Below are 24328 nucleotides of genomic sequence, written 5' to 3'. Positions count from 1 at the left end.
CCAGGGAGCCCTATACCAGATTTGTGTTGCTAGAATGTTTCAAAAATCGTTAGAGCCTATATGTGGTATGCGCCTGCACTAGGCCCAAAGAAATGAGTCTTAAGTAAGGATTGAAAAACCTGGATAGACTGAGAACTTCTAATACGGAGGAGTAGGCTATTCCAGAGCCTATTCAGCTGATATTCAGAGTTCCTGCGAATGCACGGCCACAGGCTATGAGCTCTGTTATCATGGTTACCATCCCCACAGGCTATGGGATCAGTAACCGCTGGGGGAACTTAGCTTTCGGGGCTACAGTGAACACACACACACACATCCTTTTGTAGGCTGAGGGCTGCTTTGGATATCACGTCCACAGCACTCGCTTTGAATATCGTCACCGTGGAGCAGAATCCAGCTATCATGTTTCTGCTTTTTTTTTATTTTTTATAAATCAGTGCTATTGAACACCCTTTACATCTGTGAGTGGGTTTTACAAATGTATGAACCAATGAAAAGTGTTAAAAAGCGCTTAAAGGCTAAACCTCCTAACTCCATTGGATCCTCAAACTGTCGGTCAAACCACCTAACTCCAACTTTGGAGATAGTTGTTTTTTCCATCATTGATTAGAATGACAAAGTCAGACGGGAAGAAAAACATTCAAAAACATTGATGGTCAAAAACCTCCTAACTCCACTTGAGCTGTATTTGGGTAAAGTGATTATAAGGACACATTCAAGTATCTGACAATGTATAAAGTCACCATACCAACTTTGATGAGGGAGTGTTGTTCTAAAAACATGTTTTGTTTTTTTCATTTCCTGAAAAGTTAATATTTTGGACATGGCTGGTTTCTGCCCGACAGTAGCGATAGACTGTCCATAGCACTCGCTTTGAATATCCTGTCCATAGCACTTGCTTTGGATATCACATCCATAGCACTCGCTTTTGACGTCACATCCATAGCACTCGCTTTGGACATCATGTCCATAGCATTCGCTTTGGATATAATGTCCATAGCACTCGCTTTGGATATCATGTCCATAGCACTTGCACGTACATTGACACGCTTCAACACCGGGTCGTAAACGACCGGGTTGACCCCCGGGACCCAAACTAGTGAAAATAGCAGATCTGCAAGCTCACACAACACACTGCAATGCAACGTGTTGTGAGGTCCTAGTGAGTCTGACATTATTAACGTTCGCAGAACATTCACAGTAACTGTTTAAAATTGAGATAACTGCAGCCAGGTTCCTGTGCATGTGTGAAAGTGACGTAGATGTCCTACACACACACACACGCGCGCGCACACGCACACGCACACGCACGCACACACGCAGGCAGGCAGGCAGGCAGGCAGGCAGGCAGGCAGGCAGGCAGGCAGGCAGGCAGGCAGGCAGGTACACACACACACACACACACACACACACACACACACACACACACACACACACACACACACACACACTGTTGACGTACATCAGACTACACATCCTGCAATCACTCTGATGATTACAAAGCAGCGAACGGGAAACGGACACACAGGAAGTTCTGCCTCCGTGTCCAGCGTCAAACGAAACGAAAAAGACTTTAAAAGCAACCGTTTAAAAACCCTCATTTAAATGGCCTCAAGTTGTTGAGGGTTTAAACCGTGGCCTACTTAGTGTTTTCAGTGACCAAACTACAGGCTGCACATGCTCAGTAATAACTCTTGTCTTAAAAGAAACCGTTTTAACCCATTAAGACCGGGAAAGCATCTGTCATTTTTAGATTTCTTTGGCTATTCAAAAATAGCAGACCTACAAGCTCATAGCGCGGCACCGAGTGCCGCGCTATGAGCTTGTAGATCTGCTATTTTTGGAAAATCGTGAAAATTTGTGCAAATCTTTGAATATATATATATTTTTAAGCAAACATTTGTAACTCAATTCTTTTTTTGTTGTTGTTTTATGTATGTTGCTATCATATACGTGGTTCACAACCTTTTTCATGTCAAGGACATTACAGTCATTTAGCAGACGCTTTTATCCAAAGCGACTTACAATAAGTGTATTCAACATAGGTAGGGAACGAAAACTACTAATCACCAGAGGTCTTTAGTGCATTTTCTGCAAAAACAAGCAACCAAGAGTATACCTAGCGCTAAGGTAAAAGTGCAATATATCAGCTACCTATTTCCTTAAACAGATGAGACAAAATAGCTAAATCAAATGAGCATGAGCTAAAACAAATAAGTGTATCGACTAAACAAGATCCAATAAACAATCCAATAATCCAATAAACAATACAGCAATAGAAAACAAGCGTTCGTACAACTAGTTAACAACAAGTAGGTCAGGCAGAGAGGAAGGGTAGTGTTTCCTGAAGAGGTGAGTTTTCAGCCTGCGGCGAAATATGGGCAGTGACTCTGCTGTCCTAACATCAGTGGGAAGTTCATTCCACCACTGTGGGGCCAGAACAGAAAAGAGTCGTGACCGTGTGGATCGGCCAGAAGGACCCTTGAGTGACGAGGCAATCAGTCGCCCCGAGGTGGCAGACCGAAGTGGTCGGGCAGGGGTGTAGGCATCGACCATAGCCCGGAGGTAGGAAGGAGCTGTTCCTTTCACTGCCCTATAGGCTAGCACCAGGGTTTTGAACTGGATGCGAGCCGCTACAGGGAGCCAGTGTAGAGAGCGGAGAAGGATGGTTGTGTGGGAGAACTTGGGGCGGTTGAACACCAGGCGAGCCGCAGCTTTCTCAACAAGCTCCAGAGGTTTGATGGCAGATGCCGGAGCACCAGCAAGGAGGGAGTTGCAGTAGTCCAGGCGGGAGATGACGAGAGCCTGGATGAGCACCTGGGCTGCCTTCTCCGTGAGGAAGGGGCGAATCCTCCTGATGTTGTAGAGCAGGAATCTGCAGGACCTCGTCACTGATGCGATGTTTGCCGAGAACGTCAGTTGATCGTCCAGGGTCACACCCAGATTCTTCGCAGTCCGAGTTGAGGTCACCACAGCATTATCAATGGTGATGGCCATGTCTCGGTGCGGACAGCCCTTCCCCGGGAGGAACATCAGCTCGGTCTTGTCCAGGTTGAGCTTCAGGTGGTTTGTCGACATCCACTCCGAGATGTCAGCCAGACAAGCAGCAATGCGTGTCTCCACCTGGGTATCAGAGGGGGGGAATGAGAGGATTAGCTGGGTGTCATCGGCATAGCAGTGGTAGGAAAAGCCATGGGAGTGGATGACAGCACCCAGAGATGTAGTGTAGAGAGAGAAAAGAAGAGGACCCAGAACCGAGCCTTGGACCCCCAAAATGATATGTATTTGGCTGCGGACCCCCATCTCAAAATATGTTGTTCCAGGGACCCCCAGAAGCAAAGATTTGAGTTACAAATGTTCTCTTAAAAATATATATATTCAAAGATTTGCACACATTTTCACGATATTTCAAAAAAAATAGCAGATTATTCTACAAACTCATAGCGCGGCACTCGGTGCCACGCCATGAGCTTGTATATCTGCTATTTTTGAACAGCAAAAGAAATCTTAAAATGACACAGATGCGTTCCCGGTCTACAAGGGTTAAACCCTCATTTAAATGACGTTGTTGAGGGTTTAAACTGTACTGTTTTTAGTGAGCCACTACTTTAAAGAAGCCATTAGGTTGTTATGGCAGCCTGTGGTTTGATTTTATTAGGTTGCTATGGTAAGGAAGGCAGTGTTGTCACCTCTTCCACACGTCCCATCGTAAATGGAACCCTGCATGTCCTCCTTGCCCCTCCCCGGTAAACTGTGGGGTTCCTCAGGGAATTGATTGATTGAAATACGTTATTTAGAAAGACATGGAAAAGGTACATGGAAGTACAGTTCACAATACAAGGGTCCTCTAAACTCCCCACGCACTCAAATCATGAACTATGCAGAACGTCATACAGTCAGCTTACAGGTTACTGGTATGAAAAACAAGAAATATGTACAATAAACAGTTCAAGGAGGGGGGGTTAGGTTAAGACTTTGACAGGGGCCAGTTTGGAATTTGTATTCCAAACGTCTCACGAAAACGTGATATATGCGCGAGACCGAGACAGGACACTAATGATTGACATAAAATAATTATCAATTTCCTCTCTGAAACAAACGTTTCAAAAGTCAACCAGGGTGCAATTCAGATCAGAAGCAGTGTTGCCGTGTCCGCTTATTATAAGCGAGTTGCTTGTAAAAAATATTGGTGGTTGCGTTTCTTTTTAGCTTATTTCCAAAGTGTAGTTGCTTATTTGGCTTTATTTCTTAATGTTGTTGTTTTTTCTTTGAAAATAGCTGCGACGCGTTGTGAGCTATTTTATTTGTATATAGGTTTAAAGTGCTCATGCAGCCTATAGTCGCTTTTGTTGGGCTTGTTTTCATAAACCTGGGCCCTATTCCTCGAAAGGTGAATTAAATAAGCCTGGCCTTAAGTCAAATCCAGGCTTGACAAAGTTGGGTCCGTATAGCCTGGTTTATTCGGTTCCATGAACGCCAAGCCAGGCTGAAAAGGAGCGACTTTGTCGAGCTAGACCTTGTCAAGCCAGGCTGTGTCGAGCCAGGATAATGAAGCCAGGCTTCACGTATTTCTATAAAAGACCATGAAAGTCGAATCCTTGAACTTGACCAATCATGGAGCCCAAAACCAGAGTGGCGTTCTTCTCTGTGGCTGAACAGCAGCACTGCAGCAGCTCATGAAATCATACAAGGAAGTCAAATGTATAAAGCAATAAAGGAAACGTGACCGCAATAAATAGATCCAGGGAAAAAGCGTGGCAAAGTATTGCAAGCACACACAGAGTGTGTGTGTGTGTGTGTGTGTGTGTGTGTGTGTGTGTTTGCGACGGGACGGGACGGGGGTCGGGTGGGCAACGGGACGCCCGGGGACGGGGGTTGACCGCGACGGGACGCACGGGTTGGGTCGGGGGGACGCACGGGGTGACGGGACGCGCGACGGGACGCACGGAGAGGGGGGGGGGGGGGCTTGACGCGCAATAACCCCACATTTGCGAGACCACTTTGGTAGAGGTTTGGGTTGTGTAGTTGCCTTAGTTGCCATCATGATATAACTCCAAAGGTGGACAAGAAATAAAAAAGTCAGACATTTTTTATAATATTTTAAAAAATCTGTAATATATTATCAACAACAATATGAACTATAGTGTTAACAGAGTGACAATGACATATCACATGAGTCATTGTGAAACAATTATGATTCATGGTCACACACTATTTCAGTAATATAATTAATTTGATTATATCTTATTGTATTTATTTCATTTTATTTGAATGCAGGGTCATTCAAATGAGTCCATATACAAACACATGTGTTGAATTAACTGTGGAAAAACTTGAAGAACAAAGGCACTGGGTTAAGCAAGCTTGGCTGTTAGCCTGCTCCTGACCAGGCTAACTTCACAGCTAAATTGCCATGGTAACTAAGGTAGGCTTGCTTCAATTCTCTTTCGTGGAAGCGGGTCATGGCTAAACTTAGCCAGGGTGAACTGGCTAAACTATTCTTCAAGATAATTCAGCTTTCATGGAACCAATTCAGCCCTAATCCTGGCTAAATTAAGCCAGGATAGGGGTTAAAGCCAGGCTTTAGCTCTAATTCACCTTTCGAGGAATAGGGCCCAGGTTGCTTATTTCTCTCGCAAAACCTGGCAACACTGTTCAGAGACGCATACGTGCGTCACACTCACACACACACACACACAGCTCTCTCTCTGTCTGCAAGCCCTATTCCTCTCTAATATTAAACAGCCTCATCGTCGAGCAGGCTCGCTCACTCTATCAATCTGTTTTATCATGTTTAACTTAATACAAGACTGGACTGTCTGGACGGTAATATTGCGGTTCTATGCGGGAGGACTAGCCACGGTGCGTGGCTGTAATGTGCTCACGTGCACTAGATCGGGGCCGATAGCCCCAAATATCCAACAAGTTTGAATTCTAAAAGTTGTCGGGAACACCTCGCCGACCGTACTTTATCGGGGTGTTTCTTCTCGGAGTACCTTACACACTGCGCGATCAACACCTCGCCGAGGAACACCCGATCTTGACTCATATCGGTGGTTTTGTCGGCGATCACCAAAAAAGCTCCCCGACAGACAAATCTGGGTTGGACAACTTGGACATGATCAGTGGAGCTGCCTCTGGTGTCGTGATTGTGGACTTTACATTTTTGAAGTATTTTGACAGGTACCTGGGTATCTTAATGTTGTGGTGTATCTTGTAGACCAGGCCCATTGCAAGTTGCTGTACTCTGTCCTCAACCCTGAGCCATCCGGCCTTAGCAAAATGAGCAGGGGTTAGATGGGTTGTATGTTTAAGGCCAAGAAGTAGTATTGCATACTAGGGCCGTTACTGTTCTTTCTGTATATTAACGCAGTGGTTACCAAACTTCTTTAGCTCAAGACCCAAAAGAGAAATTAGACGTTTGCCCGGGACCCAAACTGGTGAAAATAGCAGATCTACAAGCACACAACGCGTCGCTTCGCACCACGTTGTGAGCTTGTAGATCTGCTATTTTCAATACTTCATAATCTTTTTATTTATTTATGGCAATTATTAGATTTTTTTTGTTTCATTTTATTTCTGAAATACTTTTGAATAATTTTGGAATTGTTTTTAATTGATGATCTTTTGAAATAATATATATAACGACATGAAAGCAGCCTGTAGCCAGTGGTGTAAAGTAACTAAGTACATTTACTCAAGTACTGTACTTAAGTACAATTTTGAGGTACTTTTACTTTACTGGAGTATTTCCAATTTTCAATACTTTTACTTCTACTCCACTACATCTCAGAGGCAAATATTGTACTTTTACTCTACTACAATTATTTGAAAACTTTAGTTACTAGATAATAAATGATTACATTATAAAACATTGTAATCAACATATTTGAAAATAGCAGATCTACAAGCTCACAACGCGTCGCATAGATCTGCTATTTTCAAACATTTTAGTACTTTTACTTTTGGTACTTTAAGTACATTTTGATACCAATACTTTTGAACTTTTACTCAAGTAAATTTGTAATTCCAAACTTTTACTTGTAACAGACAAACAGAGTACTTCTACATTGCAGTATTGATACTTTTACTTACGTGAAACATTTGAGTACTTTTTCCACCACTTCCTGCAACTGCAATTTGCTCTTGTTCTCTGATGACTCAGCACTCTTGGTCTCTCGGGCGAGGACAAAACGCAGGTGGAGGAAACCCTCAGTTCAGAACTCAAAATCCGCACTTGGCTTTCCGATAATATTACACCTTGGTAAAACAGAATCCATTCCATTCAAACTCGATAAGAAGAACAACATTTTACCTATAAGCCGTAATCCACACATTTGAAATCACGCAAAGATTAAAAAAGTGAAGTCACAGAAACATAGGTGTAGAAGGACAGTTGCTTTCGTTGACTTCAATGTCAATTTACATGAAGGAATATTTTATACAAGTACAAACATCAATGTGCACATTGTGTAGATCGCTTTTTACCAGTGCTCAGATCAAACCTACAAGCTCTTGAATTTTGCAACATATCTACCTTCATATAGATGGCCTTTCCTTCTTTACATCAGTGGTTCTTAACTTTTTCAGGCCACGACCCCCCAAAATAATCCGATCTACAAGCTCACAAGCTTGTGAGCTTGTAGATTGGCTATTTTCAGCATGCAGCTAATGACTAAAGTGAGTCTTATGATATTTAGTCAACTAAAACAAAAACATTTCAGATGACTGTACTAAATGTACTTTTATTCAAAAGACCATAGTCTTCTGATACTAAAACTACATCACAATTAACACAGAGAGAGAAGCAGCCTATAAGAGAACAGTGTGAGTACCCAGCATGCACGGGGGAAAGTGAGTATAGGGGTCAGTTGACCCTGACCTCCACACCTGGGTAAACAGGGTTTCCCAGGGCTGTTTGCAGGGGGCTGGATCAGAGGTCATTACTACGGTTTAAATTCCATAAATAGACAGACAGACAGACAGACAGACAGACAGACAGACAGACAGGCAGGCAGGCATACAGACAGACAGGTCATAAACAGGCAACAATACAGCAGCCCCTAATTGTCAACTTTAACGCCTGGTGATTACAAGACCCTGTTGCTTGCACACACACACACACACACACACACACACACACACACACACACACACACACACACACACACACACACACACACACACACACACACACACACACACACACACACACACACACATACACACACACACACACACACACACACACACACACACACACACACACACACACACACACACATATTGTCCCCGTTATCTTTCATCATCCACCTTTGTTCAGTAATCCCGAACAGAGCTACACTTTAAGTTTACATCAATCATAGCCTCTCAAACCCAGACACATTGCTGCGATGCGTATGTGCGTTGCCTACCTACCCAAAATAACAGACATACAAGCTATCAACGGCGCTGCGTCATGTCGTGTCGACAGCTTACAGATCTGTTATTTTGGACAGCATAAACAATGAGGCGCGCGTGCGCCACGGAGTAGCCTAACACTAAACCAAAAACATTACATTATGTGGTCAACAACATACTAGACATGTAACTTGCTTGGAGCTTTTAATGCAGTGGTTCTCAACCTGTGGGTCGAGACCACAATGGAGCACCCAACGCCTGGCGAGCTTGTAGATCTGCTATTTTCACAATATTTATCTGTGGAACCGAGTCAAACAAAATGGGGGGGTCCCCAGTTCAAATATGGTTATTTTGGGGGGTCATGAACGTAGCGTTTACGTGGGGAATATAATAATAATATAGGCTAATATATCTAATATATAATATAATATTCACCCGCAGCATGGGTTTAACGAGACAGCAGCCAAAATGAAAATCACACTAGATGATCCGTCATCTTATAAAAAAATTAAGTGCTTAAGATTTTAGCCCAAACCCAACGGGGGTCCCGGCCCGTCGGCACCGGCTGGGCTGGGTCTAAGTTTTTTTTACATCCAAATAAATTCATATATTAATTAATTTGTAGCGTATTGTGTTCACAATAAGCAACTTGTCATATTAGTCAGATCCCCAAGTGTATATGAAAGCCATTTAAAATAGTTATATATTCTTACACAGCTGATGCCAAATAATTAATCAACAGGGCAGCGCAACGCAAAAGTAGGTCAAATCAATCAGCTGTCTTGTCATGAGGGCAGCAGCAGAGAGCCCCCTTTAAAGTTTAAACCATAACATGACATATACAGTAGAATGGATCTTCAGACTATTGAGCTTTCTTCATGACTTTTTCACCTCAAAGTAAATGTTGGATTATTTCTTCAAATGAGAGCACACGCAGCGGGCAGTAGAAGGTAACATTGGATGTGATTTCTCAAAAAAATGATTATGGTTATTCTATGAAACATATATTTCATAGAATAACCATAATCATTTTTAAAATGGTTATGGGGCAGTGTATATATTTATATAGCCCTATTTGCTCCAAGCTGTTTTTTAAATAAAATATAGACTGTTGGAATAGGGTAGAATGACTCCTGTTCGAATTCGAACGAATTACCAAGATTTAATGAGAAATAAGGCTTCTTTAGAAAAATGACTGACGGGCTGGGCTGGGCCTAATTTGTCAATTATTAGTCGAGCCGGGCTGAAATATTTAGGGGATATGAAAGCTCTAGTTAGTAGTTTGAAGTGCTCATGTGGCCTTATAGTTGCTTCTTTTTGTTTTCATAGACCCATGCGGTTGCTTATTTCTCGCCAAGGCTGGCAACACGGCTCATGGTACAACGCACAAAGCCATTGCAGTGTCTGTGTGCACTTGGCGGGTGCTTTTAGAAACCGGCGGGTGCTTTTAGAAACCACTATCCCCCCTCCCAAGCCGTACCCATGTGTGGGTTGAGAATGTCAATGTGGGGGATAAAGCAACAACACGCCCACGGGCATGCCTCCACGCGCAAATAACGGTGTCGGCATAATGGGTGACGGGTAGAGCAGGTGCTAGAATAACCTATTGGGGCAGGGCAGCTCCATTATCAGTATTTAACGTAATTTAGGATAGCGTTTCGGCTGGGAAAACTGCCAGAGAATAGGGGCCTGAGTCTGTACCTAGTTAAGATTTTTCTTTGTTTTGGGTCGGTCACGGTGCTCAGGTATTCTGCCACTGCGTATTCTCTGTTTAGGGCCAGATAGCATTCTAGTTTACTCTGCTTTTGTGTTGCTTCTTTCCAATGTGTCAGGTAGTTTTCCTTTTGCTGTTTTATCATTTGGTTTAGTCCAATGGGTTTTCTATCTCGTGGCTCTGTTTGTGTTTGTGCCCGGAGTTCCAGGGCCAGCTGGCTGAGGCGGCATCTCTCTAGAGTTTCGCTGTGTGTGAGTGCCTTGTTATGGAGTGCATCTAGGTCGCTTTCTTTTAGGTGGTTGTAGAACTTAAGTGCTCTCTTTTTTATTTTGATTATGAGTGGGTATCGTCCTAATTCTGCCCTGCATGCATTATTTGGTGTTTTTCGCTGGGTACGGAGAATGGATTTGCAGAATTCTGTGTGTAGGGTCTCGGTTTGGTGTTTATCCCATTTCCCCACACACACACACACACACACACACACACACACACACACACACACACACACACACACACACACACACACACACACACACACACACACACACACACACACACACACACACACACACACACACACACACACACACTTGACAAGGCCACACAAGGTGCCATCCTCCTAATTCTAATGTGTTTTACTGGGAGCCTCATAAACCACAGCCCATTTACACAGTGTGTGTCGGGGTGTGTGTGCGTGCGTGCGTGCGTGCGTGCGTGCGTGCGTGCGTGCGTGCGTGCGTGCGTGCGTGCGTGCGTGCGTGCGTGCGTGCGTGCGTGCAAGTGAAACGTCAACAGAGTTAGAAAGTTTTGCTGTACAACACACACACACACACACACACACACATTATGATTAGCAGCTACAGGACTTGAGATATTATTGTTTGTTGATAGCACTCCTATGTTCACAGATTCTCGTCTTCGGGGCTCTTGTTGTATTTCCAATAGGCTATATACACCAGACCGCAGGGACATTTAAGCATATATGTTACATTTGTTGTTTTTGTTTTGCATGATATAACACCTTTAATTTTAAATTCTTTACTTGAATGTGGATGATTGAAAGTTTGTGTTTTGAATGTGAAGTTATTGTTGACAGTAACCCCAACTATAGTTTCCATAAGGAACCTATAGTTCCAAAAAAAAGTAAGCCTAGAGAGACGGGTAAATCTGCTCTGACCAACATGATTCACCAGGAGCCTGGACTACCACCACAAAATGGCCACCACTGCTATGTCCTATAACAAACAGTTTGTACATCTATATAACAAGCAGAGACAGACAGAGGTTTTATGATGAAAATTTAAATAAAACTTTGTGAGTGTGTGTGTAATTGCATCTCTCTCTATGAATTCAGCTCCTGTGGCTGAGTGGCTCTTTGCAGTGGTGTAAAGTAACTACATATACTCAAATACTGTACTTACAATTTTGAGGTAAACTTTTTTCAGTATTTACAATTTTCTACACTTTTACTTCTACTCCACTACATCTCAGAGGCAAATATTGTACTTTTTAAAAAAAAAGTTAAAGATGTTTGTTTACGTGATGAACTTGTGAAATGGGACACTCTGCATAATGAGTAGCCTACTTTTACTGTTGATATTTTACGTATCAATAAGCACATTTTGGAACACCTGACTTTTACTTGTAACAGAGTCTTTCTACATTGTGGTGTTGATATTTTTACTTAAGTAAAACATGGCAGTACTTCTTCCACCACTGCAGAGACAGGGAGAGATTTTTATGATAACATTTTAAAAAAACAGTAAACTTTGTGAGTGTTTGTGTGTAATTGCATCTCTCTCCATGCATTCAGCTCTTTGTGAAGGCATCATGCGGTCGGCCTTTGTGGGTTTGAGGCCCTGAAGATGAAGCTTGTCATTAAGAGGCTGAGAGGAGGCGCCACGCGGGGGCCTTTTTTATTGTTGTGCTAATCAGGCACAGATGTGGACACCCCGACTCCTGAAAAATCATCTGGGCAGGCATGACAGCAGACGCCTCTCTCTCTCTCAGGAGGGGGGGGCCTTCTATTGAAAGTGAGCTTTTAGAGCTGTCTGTCTCTCAACTGAGTCATTACTATACTTGTTATCAGCAAATACGTCTGTCTGTCTGTCTGTCTGTCTGTCTGTCTGTCTGTCTGTCTGTCTGTCTGTCTGTCTGTCTGTCTGTCTGTCTGTCTGTCTGTCTGTCTGTCTGTCTGTCTGTCTGTGTCTGTCTGCTTGGAGTGATAGAATCTCACTCAAAATGAATCCAGTAACTCAGTGCATAGTATAGATGGGTTTCCTGTTTGTAAACATGAGAGGATGATGCGCGCGCAGTGGCGGGATGAGCCTGTAGAGGGCGCTATTACCCTAAAAATATCCTATACCCTATTACCCATAAAATAAATGGTCTTCACCAGGTTTAATGAAAGTAGATTAAATGATGCAGTTTGTAATATCTTCTTTACTCAATAAAAATGATTTGTCGGAAGTTGGATCTGTTTGTATATAATAGCAGCATTATGCCTATTATGCCTATAATAGCAGCATTATGCCTATCTAAATCCCGAAAATAACAATAGAGTGAATGGCGCTTCCGGTTCGTTCTCCCCCGCGCATGCGCAGATTGCGCACTCTGCTCTGTGATGACGTCGCGCGGAAACCCATCTATATAGACGCGTTGTGAGCTTGTAGATCTGCTATTTTCAAGGTATAAAATAGGGCTAAAGTGGTTAATGTATGTTTTATAATGTAATAATGTATATCTGCAAAGTAACTAGTAACTTAAGTTTTCAAATAATTGTAGTGGAGTAAAAGTACAATATTTGCCTCTGAGATGTAGTGGAGTAGAAGTAAAATAGACAATTGGAAATATTCCAGTAAAGTAAAAGTAAATTGTATTTAAGTACAGTACTTGAGTAAATGTACTTAGTTACTTTACACCACTGGCTATCCTTTTAGCTGTACTGTTAACAAACCTGCTAATAAACTATTCAATCAATCAATCAATCAATCAATCAATCAATCAATTAAAGTCAAAGTACAAAAGTATTGGCATCCAAATACACTTCTTCAAGTATTAAAAATAAAAGTACTCATTATGCAGAATGTCCATTTCAGAAACCTATATATCAAGTCATTGGAAAATAGACGATCTGCAAGCTCACACGCGATGCATCGTGAGCTCATAAAGATCTGCTATTTTCAGTACTATTGATGAGCATTCCACCATGGGCAGATTAGATTAACCCTTTGTGTGACTTAATCCTATACAGCACCTCTGGGATTAAGATTAAACCCCAGAATGGGAGGGCGGGGGGGGGGGGGGTCCTTGGTTTAATTAACACCAACCTGACACACACACACACACACACACACACACACACACACACACACACACACACACACACACACACACACACACACACACACACACACACACACACACACACACACACACACACACACACACACACACACTGTGGAATGTGGAATGTGGGGTTCAAGCTCACTACTTTATTAGTATTATTATTAATTATTATTATTATTATTATAAGCTATATTATATCTTTTTTTGATACATTTTTGGAGAATGTTCTCTTCTAAGGGATGCCAGGTTGAAAGGGTTAAGAATTGGGATAGATTGGACGCATAATTGCCAATACCGATGTTATCAAAAAGGTGAAATAATGAGCGAAAAAGTTTGAAGATTTTTGCTTCACCGGCGGGTGCTGCCGACACATTTCACCGTAAATTAATCACCTTAATATCACTTCTTCAGCAGCCATTGTTTCAATATTTCGGCGCTCTTTACCCGATAGTATAGTCTTCTTTTACTTTTATTTTGGCCAGCAGTTTGTTCTGCTATTTAAAAAAAAAAATTTAACATCTTGAAAGTGTTTGGAAAATCTTTGAATAATTTGGATTTTTTTAAACAAATTGTCTCTTCTGAGGGTTCCTGGCACAACATGTTTTCAGATGGGGGTCCGCGGCCAAATACATATCATTTTGGGGGTCCTTGGCATGAACACGTTTGAGAACTTTTGAGACACTGTCTCATTATAATTGATGCAGTCTTTAATTACATCTCAATAATCAGTTGGTGTGAATAACAACATTCCTGACAGCTGTGGCCCTTAAGACAAGCTTACGTCTTCAGAACCGGCCTCTCCTCTCATGCCTTTATCTCCTAATCCAACCACTGATCTGATAATACCTCTCCACAAGAACAATGAGAGAGACAGACAGACAGACAGACAGACAGACAGACTGACTGACTGACTGACTGACTGACTGACTGACTGACTGACTGACTGACTGACAGACAGACAGACAGACAGACAGACAGACAGACAGACAGACAGACAGACAGACAGACAGACAGACAGACAGACAGACAGACAGACAGACAGACAGACAGACAGACAGACAGACAGACAGACAGACAGACAGACTGACTGACTGACTGACTGACTGACTGACATTTTGTGCGCACCCACTGCACACAAAAAGAGGTAAAAACTAAGCTACACGGCACGCACTTCCTAACCACCTGCAGTGGTGGAAAAAGTACTCAAATTCTTTACTTAAGTAAAAGTACCAATATTGCATTTTATATACTCTGTTACAAGTTAAAGTCCAGAATTCAAAATTGACTTGAGTAAAAGTACAAAAGTATTGATATCAAAATGCACTTACAGTACCAAAAGTAAAAGTACTAAAATGTTTGAAAATAGCAGATCTACAAGCTCACAACACGTCGCGATGCAACGCGTTGTGAGCTTGTAGATCGGCTATTTTCAAATAGCCTATGTATAAAATAGGGCTAAAGTGGTTAATGTATGTTTCATAATATCATAATCTGAAAAGTAACTAGTAACTAAAGTTTTCAAATAATTGTAGTGGAGTAAAAGTACAATATTTGCCTCTGAGATGTAGTCGAGTAGAAGTAAAAGTACTGAAAATGGGAAATACTCCAGTAAAGTAAAAATTCCTTAAGAATTTACTCAAGTACAGTACTTGAGTAAATGTACTTAGTTACTTTACACCACTGACCACCTGCCCATGCACTGTACCAAGACATCACAGACACACACTTCCCACAGATTACAATCACCCAAGGAGTTTGAAAACATGGCTAATAACAAAAAACTCCCATATGGTGTCTAATGGAATACAACCACCACTACAAATCATTGTGTGTATTCCTGCACTATGGAATAAAACCACCTTAAACTACAAATCATTGTGTATTCCTGCACTATGGAATAAAACCACCTTAAACTACAAATCATTGTGTATTCCTGCACTATGGAATAAAACCACCTTAAACTGCAAATCATTGTGTATTATACATAGAAATGTGTGGTAGTATCTGTATGTACCCAGGTCCACTGGGTACAGTGTAGGAATATGCATCATTAAGGTGCTTGTAGAGTACACAAGTCATGACGTCACTCGTTCATCTCCTGGGTCGCGGAGGTAATTTCTCTATGGAAAATAACATTGGGTCATCTTAGAATTGTCTCATATAATACATAGAAATATGTACATACAAACAGTGACCTGGGTACATAGACATAGTACATACATCTATACTACAATTCGAGATAAGGCACATGCGCGAGATGTAACTGGTCACACTGGTTTGACTTCGTCTTTAACCGCTGTTGCCAGATTGTGCGCGAGCAACAAGCAACCAGCTTCATGAAAAAACACAAAGCTGCGCACTGCGCATGCGTCGACGCACTTTCTCTAACAAATTTACACCCACCTGGACATGGCAACCCAACCTCACTCTCCGAGCCTATCAGCGTAGTCGCTCATCGTTCTGTGATTGACAGCAAAAGTTGGCCAATCAGGTGGCGAGTTCGAGTGAGCCCGAATGGCTCCGAGTGCAGCCTCAGTGCAGCCGACCAAACACGAACGGCAGCCATTGTTTCTCTGGGCAGTTTCTGTGGGCAGTTTTCTCCGCAATTTTCTCAGCTGTTTTAGAACTTCTAAAAGCTCTCAAACTTGGGGGGGGGCGACCATGATTTTGTACCCCCAAACGATATTTTCTTTTGGGGGGGGGGGGGGTTAGGGGGGGGGTACTAGACGTTCGGCCCGCGTAGCAGGCCGAACTTCTAGTACTGTACAAACAGAGCACCTTTAAATACAGTTGAAAATGTTTGTCCCAAAGTTTTATACAAAGTGAATGCAAAACATTGAAATAATGTGTTTCAACAGTTTGTCCCAAGCTAACTCCCAAGCTGTTTATGACAGAAAAAGCACAATTCTTATGGTTTTGTAAGATAGTTTTCTCTAAGTTGCAATGTAACATAGCTTTGTTTACTCGCTATGTTTATTCCCATTTAATTGTACATACATTGTTTTGTTTTGATTGTTTTGTTCCACTTTTGCTTTGGGAATGTAAATGTATGTTTTCTCATGCCAATAAAGCACCTTTGAATTGAATGGAATTGAATTAAAATAGAGAGACAGACAGACAGACAGACAGACAGACAGACAGACAGACAGACAGACAGACAGACAGACAGACAGACAGACAGACAGACAGACAGACAGACAGACAGATAGATAGACAAAGGGAGAGAGTGAGGGGGCACAGGGGTGGGGGGCACACACACACACACACGCACACGCACGCATGCACGCACGCACACACAGAAAAGAGACTTTTCTTTCTTTTTGTCAGAATGTCTGAAAAGGATTTGTGAGAAGTAGCATCAACATACATTGCCAAAGCAAGAGTAGAACAAAACGATCAAAACAAAACAAAATGATGTACAATTCTGTCTGTCTGTCTGTCTGTCTGTCTGTCTGTCTGTCTGTCTGTCTGTCTGTCTGTCTGTCTGTCTGTCTGTCTGTCTGTCTGTCTGTCTGTCTGTCTCTCTCTCTCTCTCTCTCTCTCTCTCTCTCTCTCTCTCTCTCTCTCTCTCTCTCTCTCTCTCTCTCTCTCTCTCTGTGTCTCTCTCTCTCTCTCTCTCTCGCCCTCTCTCAGGGGTCAAACAATGTGAACTCTCAGACTCCACTCTGACCCTTTGACCTTCAGGCTGTTGATCTGTAGGATTACTGAAACAGAGATATATACCCCCCCTCCCCTCCCCTCCCCCCCTGAGAGAGAGATGTGTACCCTGGAGCACGAGGGGGTGGGGGGGGGGAGTTGCATAGTTTTTTCGGTGCAGGTGCTCAACTGTGTCCCACGGATTTTTTAAGACGAAGAAGAAGAAGAAAATATAAGTAGTAATAATGTTCTATTAAATACAGGATGATTACAATAACACATTTTACAATGTAGCCATTTATCAGATGCTCTTTATCCAGAGTGACTTACAGTAAGCAAGGTAAACACATACATAGAATGCAGAGAGACAGTGTAGTGCCTCAGTAAACTAGGATCACAGGTAAACCAAGAACTGAGCATCAGTCTAAACAGTATAATATCAACAAACAAACAAATGTGTACATTGAAACTATAGAAACTATAGGATGCCAGGTAAACAATGAACCTAGCATCCGTCTAAATAACATGCTATCTATATTACGTTTTAACCTTTGAATAATATAAGACTGCATGGTCATCAAGGCTAGGTCAAGTGCTACGGGATACGGTGGAGTCTGAAGAGGTGAGTTTTCAGATTATGGGGGGAAACTTGGGGTGAGTCTGCAGTTCTAACTGCAATGGGGAGTTTGTTCCACAGTTTGGGAGCCAGAAGTGAGAAGAGTCTAGGTCTAGGACGTGTGGAGCCTTGTCCAGGGTGTTGTAGAGAAGAGTCTAGGACGTGTTGAGCGTTGTCCAGGGTGTTTTAGAGAAGAGAGAAGAGTCTAGGATGTGTAGAGCGTTGTCCAGGGTGTTTTAGAGAAGGGAGAAGAGTCTATGACGTGTGGAGCGTTGTCCAGTGTGTTTTAGAGAAGGGAGAAGAGTCTAGGACGCGTGGAGTGTTGTCCAGGATGTTTTAGGGAAGGGAGAAGAGTCTAGGACGTGTGGAGTGTTGTCCAGTAGAATTAATGTAGACAGGAGAGGCCCTAGTATGGAGCCCTGGGGGACTCCAGGGGTTTAAGTGGTTTATATAAATGTTGGTGTAAACATTGAATGAATGTCATTGTCATTGTAATGATACGACTCCACCTACAGACAGACACACACACACGCACGCACGCACGCACGCACGCACGCACGCACGCACGCACGCACGCACGCACGCACGCACGCACGCACGCACGCACGCACGCACGCACGCACGCACGCACGCACGCACGCACGCACGCACGCACGCACACACACACACACACACACACACACACACACACACACACACACACACATACCCTGCTGTGTCCTGGAGACTAATGAGACGTCGCACACACCCCACCTTTACACTCTCTCTCTCTGCATCAGACCCACGCCCCCCCCCCCCCCACCGTTACCCTCAGTTGACCTATGACCTCCCCCGATGCAAACTGTAACATGTTTATTGGACACAAAGCAAATGTGTGCAATAAATAAATAATGAAAAACTAGAAATGTAACTACGCTATGAGGTCACATTGCAACTTAGAAAAAGCAGTTTACAAAACCGTGACAATGGAGCATTTGTGGTTAGAAATAGTTAGATGTTAGCAGGGATAGCTTGCTATAAAACCTTTGAAACAAATAGCAGCAATTTCTCATACCTAGCAGTCAAATGTGTGGTAGTATCTGTATGTACCCAGGTCCACTGGGTACAGTGTTATGCATCATTAAGGTGCTTGTATAGAGTACACAAGTCGTGACGTCACTCGTTCATCCCTGGGTCGCGGAGGTAATTTCTCTATGGGGAATAACATTGGGTCATCTTAGCATCGTCTCATATAAGAATTTTGGTCCAAAAATAAACAAACTGTCTCGGCGATATAGTCAGGGAGGTGGCTCTGTATCGTTTATGATAGTCAGTCACTCATATTTGATAAAGTCTGTTTCTGGTGAAAATTTTACTAAATCGGCGGAATTAGTGTTTTCTCACCTTCAGTTGATGCTTCATATCCATAAGAGTCAAACCGCCGGGATCATTTGTTTATTTTTGGAACACAGTTCTTATTTGACGCGATATTAAACACGTCTATGGGTGCTCTATTCCGTAGGCCCATAACTCTGAGAGTGTACACTCAGTTACACACCCGTAAGTTGCCATGTGGAACACCCCCCGCAAGGAGCGGGTCTATGGACCACACTTTGAGACCCACTGGTGTAGCAGAGTGTTTCCAGTGAGAACAACATGCAACAATATCAGCACCCTGACTTTGTTTGACCACAATGGAACAGAGCCTTCATTAGTATCACTGGTAACACATGTGAAGGTAGTAATGTCTTTACGATATGGCTGCTGTGCATAGAGCCTATATTGGACATCGTTCTCCTGCTACAACAGCTCACTAATCTTGCTGCTGTGTTTGCACATTGTTGTACTAAAAAAAAAAAGATATCAAAGAAATTGTAAAAAAAAAAAAGAAAGAAAAAAAAAGCCAAAACCACTGTTTCTGAATGGGATTGAAGTGATTTAAGGGTCCCGTTTTTGTCACCTTGTTCTGACCTCTGAACTCACTCGCCCAATGGTCAGCCTGCATCTATTATCTATTGTTGCGTCTGTCTATCTGTCTCTCTATCTGTCTCTCTATCTGTCCTATCTGTTATCTCATCATTAACAGCAAGCGGCAGCAGGGGCCAATGTGAGCTATCAGGGGCCCCGCCCCCCAGCTATCAGGCCCCCCCCCATATATCTGTGATGTCAGCACACAAACAAAGACATTCCTTCCGTCTCTCTCCGCCTCTTGTTGTCATGGTGATGGGCTCTCACGTCTCCGAAATCACAGGAATACATGTAAAGCTGTGTGTGTGTGTGTGTGTGTGTGTGTGTGTGTGTGTGTGTGTGTGTGTGTGTGTGTGTGTGTGTGTGTGTGTGTGTGTGTGTGTGTGTGTGTGTGTGTGTGTGTGTGCTGTGTGTCTTTGTAAACCAGGTCATTAAGTGACTCCAGTGGCAGTGTGATGTAAATGAGACATCAGCGTGGAGTCAGGGAGACGAGTTAATGTGTGTGTGAAAGACCTCTCTCAGGAAGAAACAGGAGAAGCAGATCCCATATCAAGACGTAGCAGCGTGAAATGTAGACGTCATTTCATGATATATGTCCATGAACATTTGATATCCATAAGGTCATGATGTAAACATGAGGTGCATGATATACTCAGTGGTGGAAAAAGTAGCCTACTAAAATGTTTACTTAAGTAAAAGTATCAATATTGCAATGTAGAAATACTCTGTTACAAGTAAAAGTACGGAATTCAAAATGTACTTGAGTAAAAGCACAAACTTATTGGCATCAAAAAGTACCAAAAGTGGAAAGTAGAAATCCTTTGAAAACGCATTGTGAGCTTGTAGATCTGCTATTTTCAAATGGCCGAAATGTATAGGGCTGAATTGGTTTTGCAATAATAATCAAAACCTACAAAGTAACTAGTAACTCAAGTTTTCAAATAATTGTAGTGGAGTAAAAGTACACTATTTTCCTCTGATATGTAGTGGAGTAGTAGTAAAAGTACTGAAATTGGAAATACTCCAGTAAAGTAAAAACACCTCAAAATTGTACTTAAGTACAGTGCTTGAGTACATGTACTTAGTTACTTACTTTACACCACTGGATACACTGTATAGTTTTCTCCAGACACGCTGTATAGTTTATGTTGCACAGCACTCAAGTGCTTAAGTGCTGAAAAGTCAAAGATAGTAAATGCAGATGTCTTATCTGGGATTATACCAAGCTACCCTTGCCAACATGTACTGTATACCAAGGGTTCCCAAACCTTTCAGGCCGCGACCCCCCAAAATAATCATATTTGAACTGGGGACCCCTCCCACCCTGACAAGCACTTGCAATTGTAGATATTGCATTTAGTTTGACTCGGTTCCACAGATAAACATAGTTAGAATAGTCGAACTACAAGCTCACAACGCCTCGCACTGCGAGGCATTGTGAGCTTGTAGATCGGCTATTTTCACAATGTTTTCCTCTTTCTTACGTAATATTTGACAATTTGGCATTAAAAAGGTCTTAAAAGTCATTAAATTGTAACTTTACACACACTGCCACAATTATTGCTGGCCGCGTTTGCCCACTGCCAGAGATTTTTCATTGAAAAAAAAAAGTACTCAGGAGCCGAGATACAGAATTTTTAAGTTTTAAGTTAACAAGGAAGTGGATGGGAGTCTAGATCTTTAAACAATCATATCTCCTTGGTCTTTGGGTCAAATTTGAAAAAGAAAACAAAAAAAAGTGGCAGGATTGGTAAACGGGAAAAATTACGGTTTTTACGTCAGTGGCAGTGAATGAGTTGCTAATCATCTGGGGACCCCCCCGCCAAAATAATTTGGGGACCCCCCTGAAAGTCCCGACCCCCAGCTTGGGAACCACTGCTGTATAAATTCTATCAGCAAATGAACATTAGTGGTTTTGTAAGCCAGTTCTCTCCCAAGTTGCAATGGGACATAGCTCTGTTTACACCATGCTGTATCCCTCCAAACTGTACATACTTTCCCCATTTCTTTCTTTTGCTTTGACAATGTAAACCTATGTTTTGTCATGCCAATAAAGCTAGAATTGAATCTTTCCACCTTTAGTATCATTTATAGTCGGACGTAAGGATACGTAACGAGCGCCGGCGCTCGTTACGTTGTCGTTTTTGTCTCCCCCTCCGTCACCTGCGGCCCCAGTTTTTCCTTCCGTGCAGTCGACATTCACCGTCAGGCCGACGTGTACGTTCAACTACGTTGCCTGTAGTACCAGTGGCGCCCGTTGGCAGTATAAGGAAAAAAAGTTTTTCACGCCCACACACACACACACACACACACACACACACACACACACACACACACACACACACACACACACACACACACACACACACACACACACACACACACACACACACACACACACACACACACACACACACACACACACACAGTAAAACGGATATCTGTACATAAATCAGATCATATTGTTATTGTGAAACATGCAGCTAGTGTGTAGACATCACTGCAGGTCCACAGTTTTTAATTATTATATTAGCCTATAAATTATGATCACACACAGCACATGCATCGCCATGCTGGCTGGTGGACATTTTTGTCAAAATTCTATTTTTGCCATGGATATAGGCCTATAGGCTGCAAATGAGCAGACAATAATATTACCAGAAACACATAAAGAGCTATAGCCTTAAATGACCTCTACGGGCCTGTAACTCTGAGAGTGTACAAATGTACACTCTCAGAGTTATGGGAGTCCTTGAAAATAAAAAGTCCTAGTGGACTCCTAATGTGCCATAGTGTCATAGTAAATCAGTGTCATACATTATTCTGAAGAAAACCTGCAGACTGACATTCAGTAATTGGGTCTTATGATCAGTGGTGTAAAGTAACTAAGTACTTTACTCAAGTAACGTAAGTACACTTTTGAGGTATTTTCACTTTACTGGAGTATTTCCAGGTTTCTGTACTTTTACTTCTACTCTACTTCTCAGAGGTAAATATTGTACTTTTACTCCACTACAATTATTTGAAAACTTTAGTTACTAGTTACTTTGCAGACATAAGTTATTATATTACCAAACATACATTAACCACTTTAGCCCTATTTTATACATATAGCTATTTGAAAATAGCAGATCTACAAGCTCACAGCGGGTCGCATTGCGATTGCGACGCGTTGTGAGCTTGTAGATCTGCTATTTTCAAACTTTTTAGTACTTTTACTTTTGGTATTTTAAGTACATTTTGATAACAATACGTTTGTACTTTTATTCAAATAAATTTTGAATTCCGGAGTATCTCTACATGGCAGTATTGATACTTTTACTTAAGTACAAAATGTGAGTATTTTTTCCACCACTGCTTATGATCAAAATGACAACATTATAATTAGAGTTATAGTGTAAAAATGTAAAATGTGCCACAGACACATGACCTCTGGTTGTGAGTTGTTTACACGTTACTGTATTCCCTTTCATTGTGCATAGATTTCTTTATGTATTGTAAACGTATGTTTTCTCATGCCAATAAAAGCTCCTTTGAATAGAATAACATATTTTCTTTTAATAGAATAACATATTTTCTTTTATGCCACTTGTTGTTATGACAAACTCAAGCCCTGTGATTGGCCCCCGCCCGGCTTCTGCCCACAACCAGGAGTGTGTGTGTGTGTGTGTGTGTGTGTGTGTGTGTGTGTGTGTGTGTGTGTGTGTGTGTGTGTGTGTGTGTGTGTGTGTGTGTGTGTGTGTGTGTGTGTGAGAGAGAGAGAGAGAGAGAGAGAGAGAGAGAGAGAGAGAGAGAGAGAAGAGAGAGAGAAGGAGAGAGAGAGAGAGAGAGAGAGAGAGAGAGGGGGAGAGAGAGAGAGAGAGAGAGAGAGAGAGTAAAGAGGCTGCTGTTCCGGACAATTATCCTTCTTTTATCTCTCTCTCTTTCTCTCTCTCCCTCTCACAAACACACACACACACACACACACACACACACACACACACACGCACGCACGCACGCACGCACACACACACACACACACACACACACACACACACACACACACACACACACACACACACACACACACACACACACACACACACAAACAAACACATAAAGAACATGTCATTACAGACATTTTACAGGATTTCAAACAAAAACAAGCAGAACAGAACATGAATATGAGGTGTATTAATTAAATAATAATTATAGACATTATTTTAATTATTTGAAACAATATATGCATACAACCCTACAGAGCATAAACCAAGGGTTAATCATCTGTGTAATAAATAGTTTATGACATTCTAATGATGATAAATATAAAAGCTTGTTGTGTCAGTTCTGACCTGTGGACTTTAACAGCTTCATTATCATATGACAGCTAAATATGGCTTTTTACAATCAATATGACAATGTGTATGTACAGTATGTCTCTCTACATTAATATTGTAATGTGTATGTATGTCTCACATTAATATTTTAACGTGTATGTATGTCTCTCTACATCAATATTTAAATGTGTATGTATGTCGCTCTACATCAATATTTTAATGTGCATGTTGTCTCTCTACATCAATATTTGAATGTGTGTGTATGTCTCTACATTTTAATATGTAGGTCTTTTTACATCAATATTTTAATTGTATGTATTTTTATATTATTATTTTATATTTATGCTTAAA

This window comes from Gymnoscopelus braueri, assembly GCF_963280865.1.
Source record: "Gymnoscopelus braueri genome assembly, chromosome: 8".
Taxonomy (NCBI): Eukaryota; Metazoa; Chordata; class Actinopteri; order Myctophiformes; family Myctophidae; genus Gymnoscopelus; species Gymnoscopelus braueri.
The sequence above is the reverse complement of the archived record's forward strand: the minus strand, read 5'-3'. Positions refer to the sequence as shown.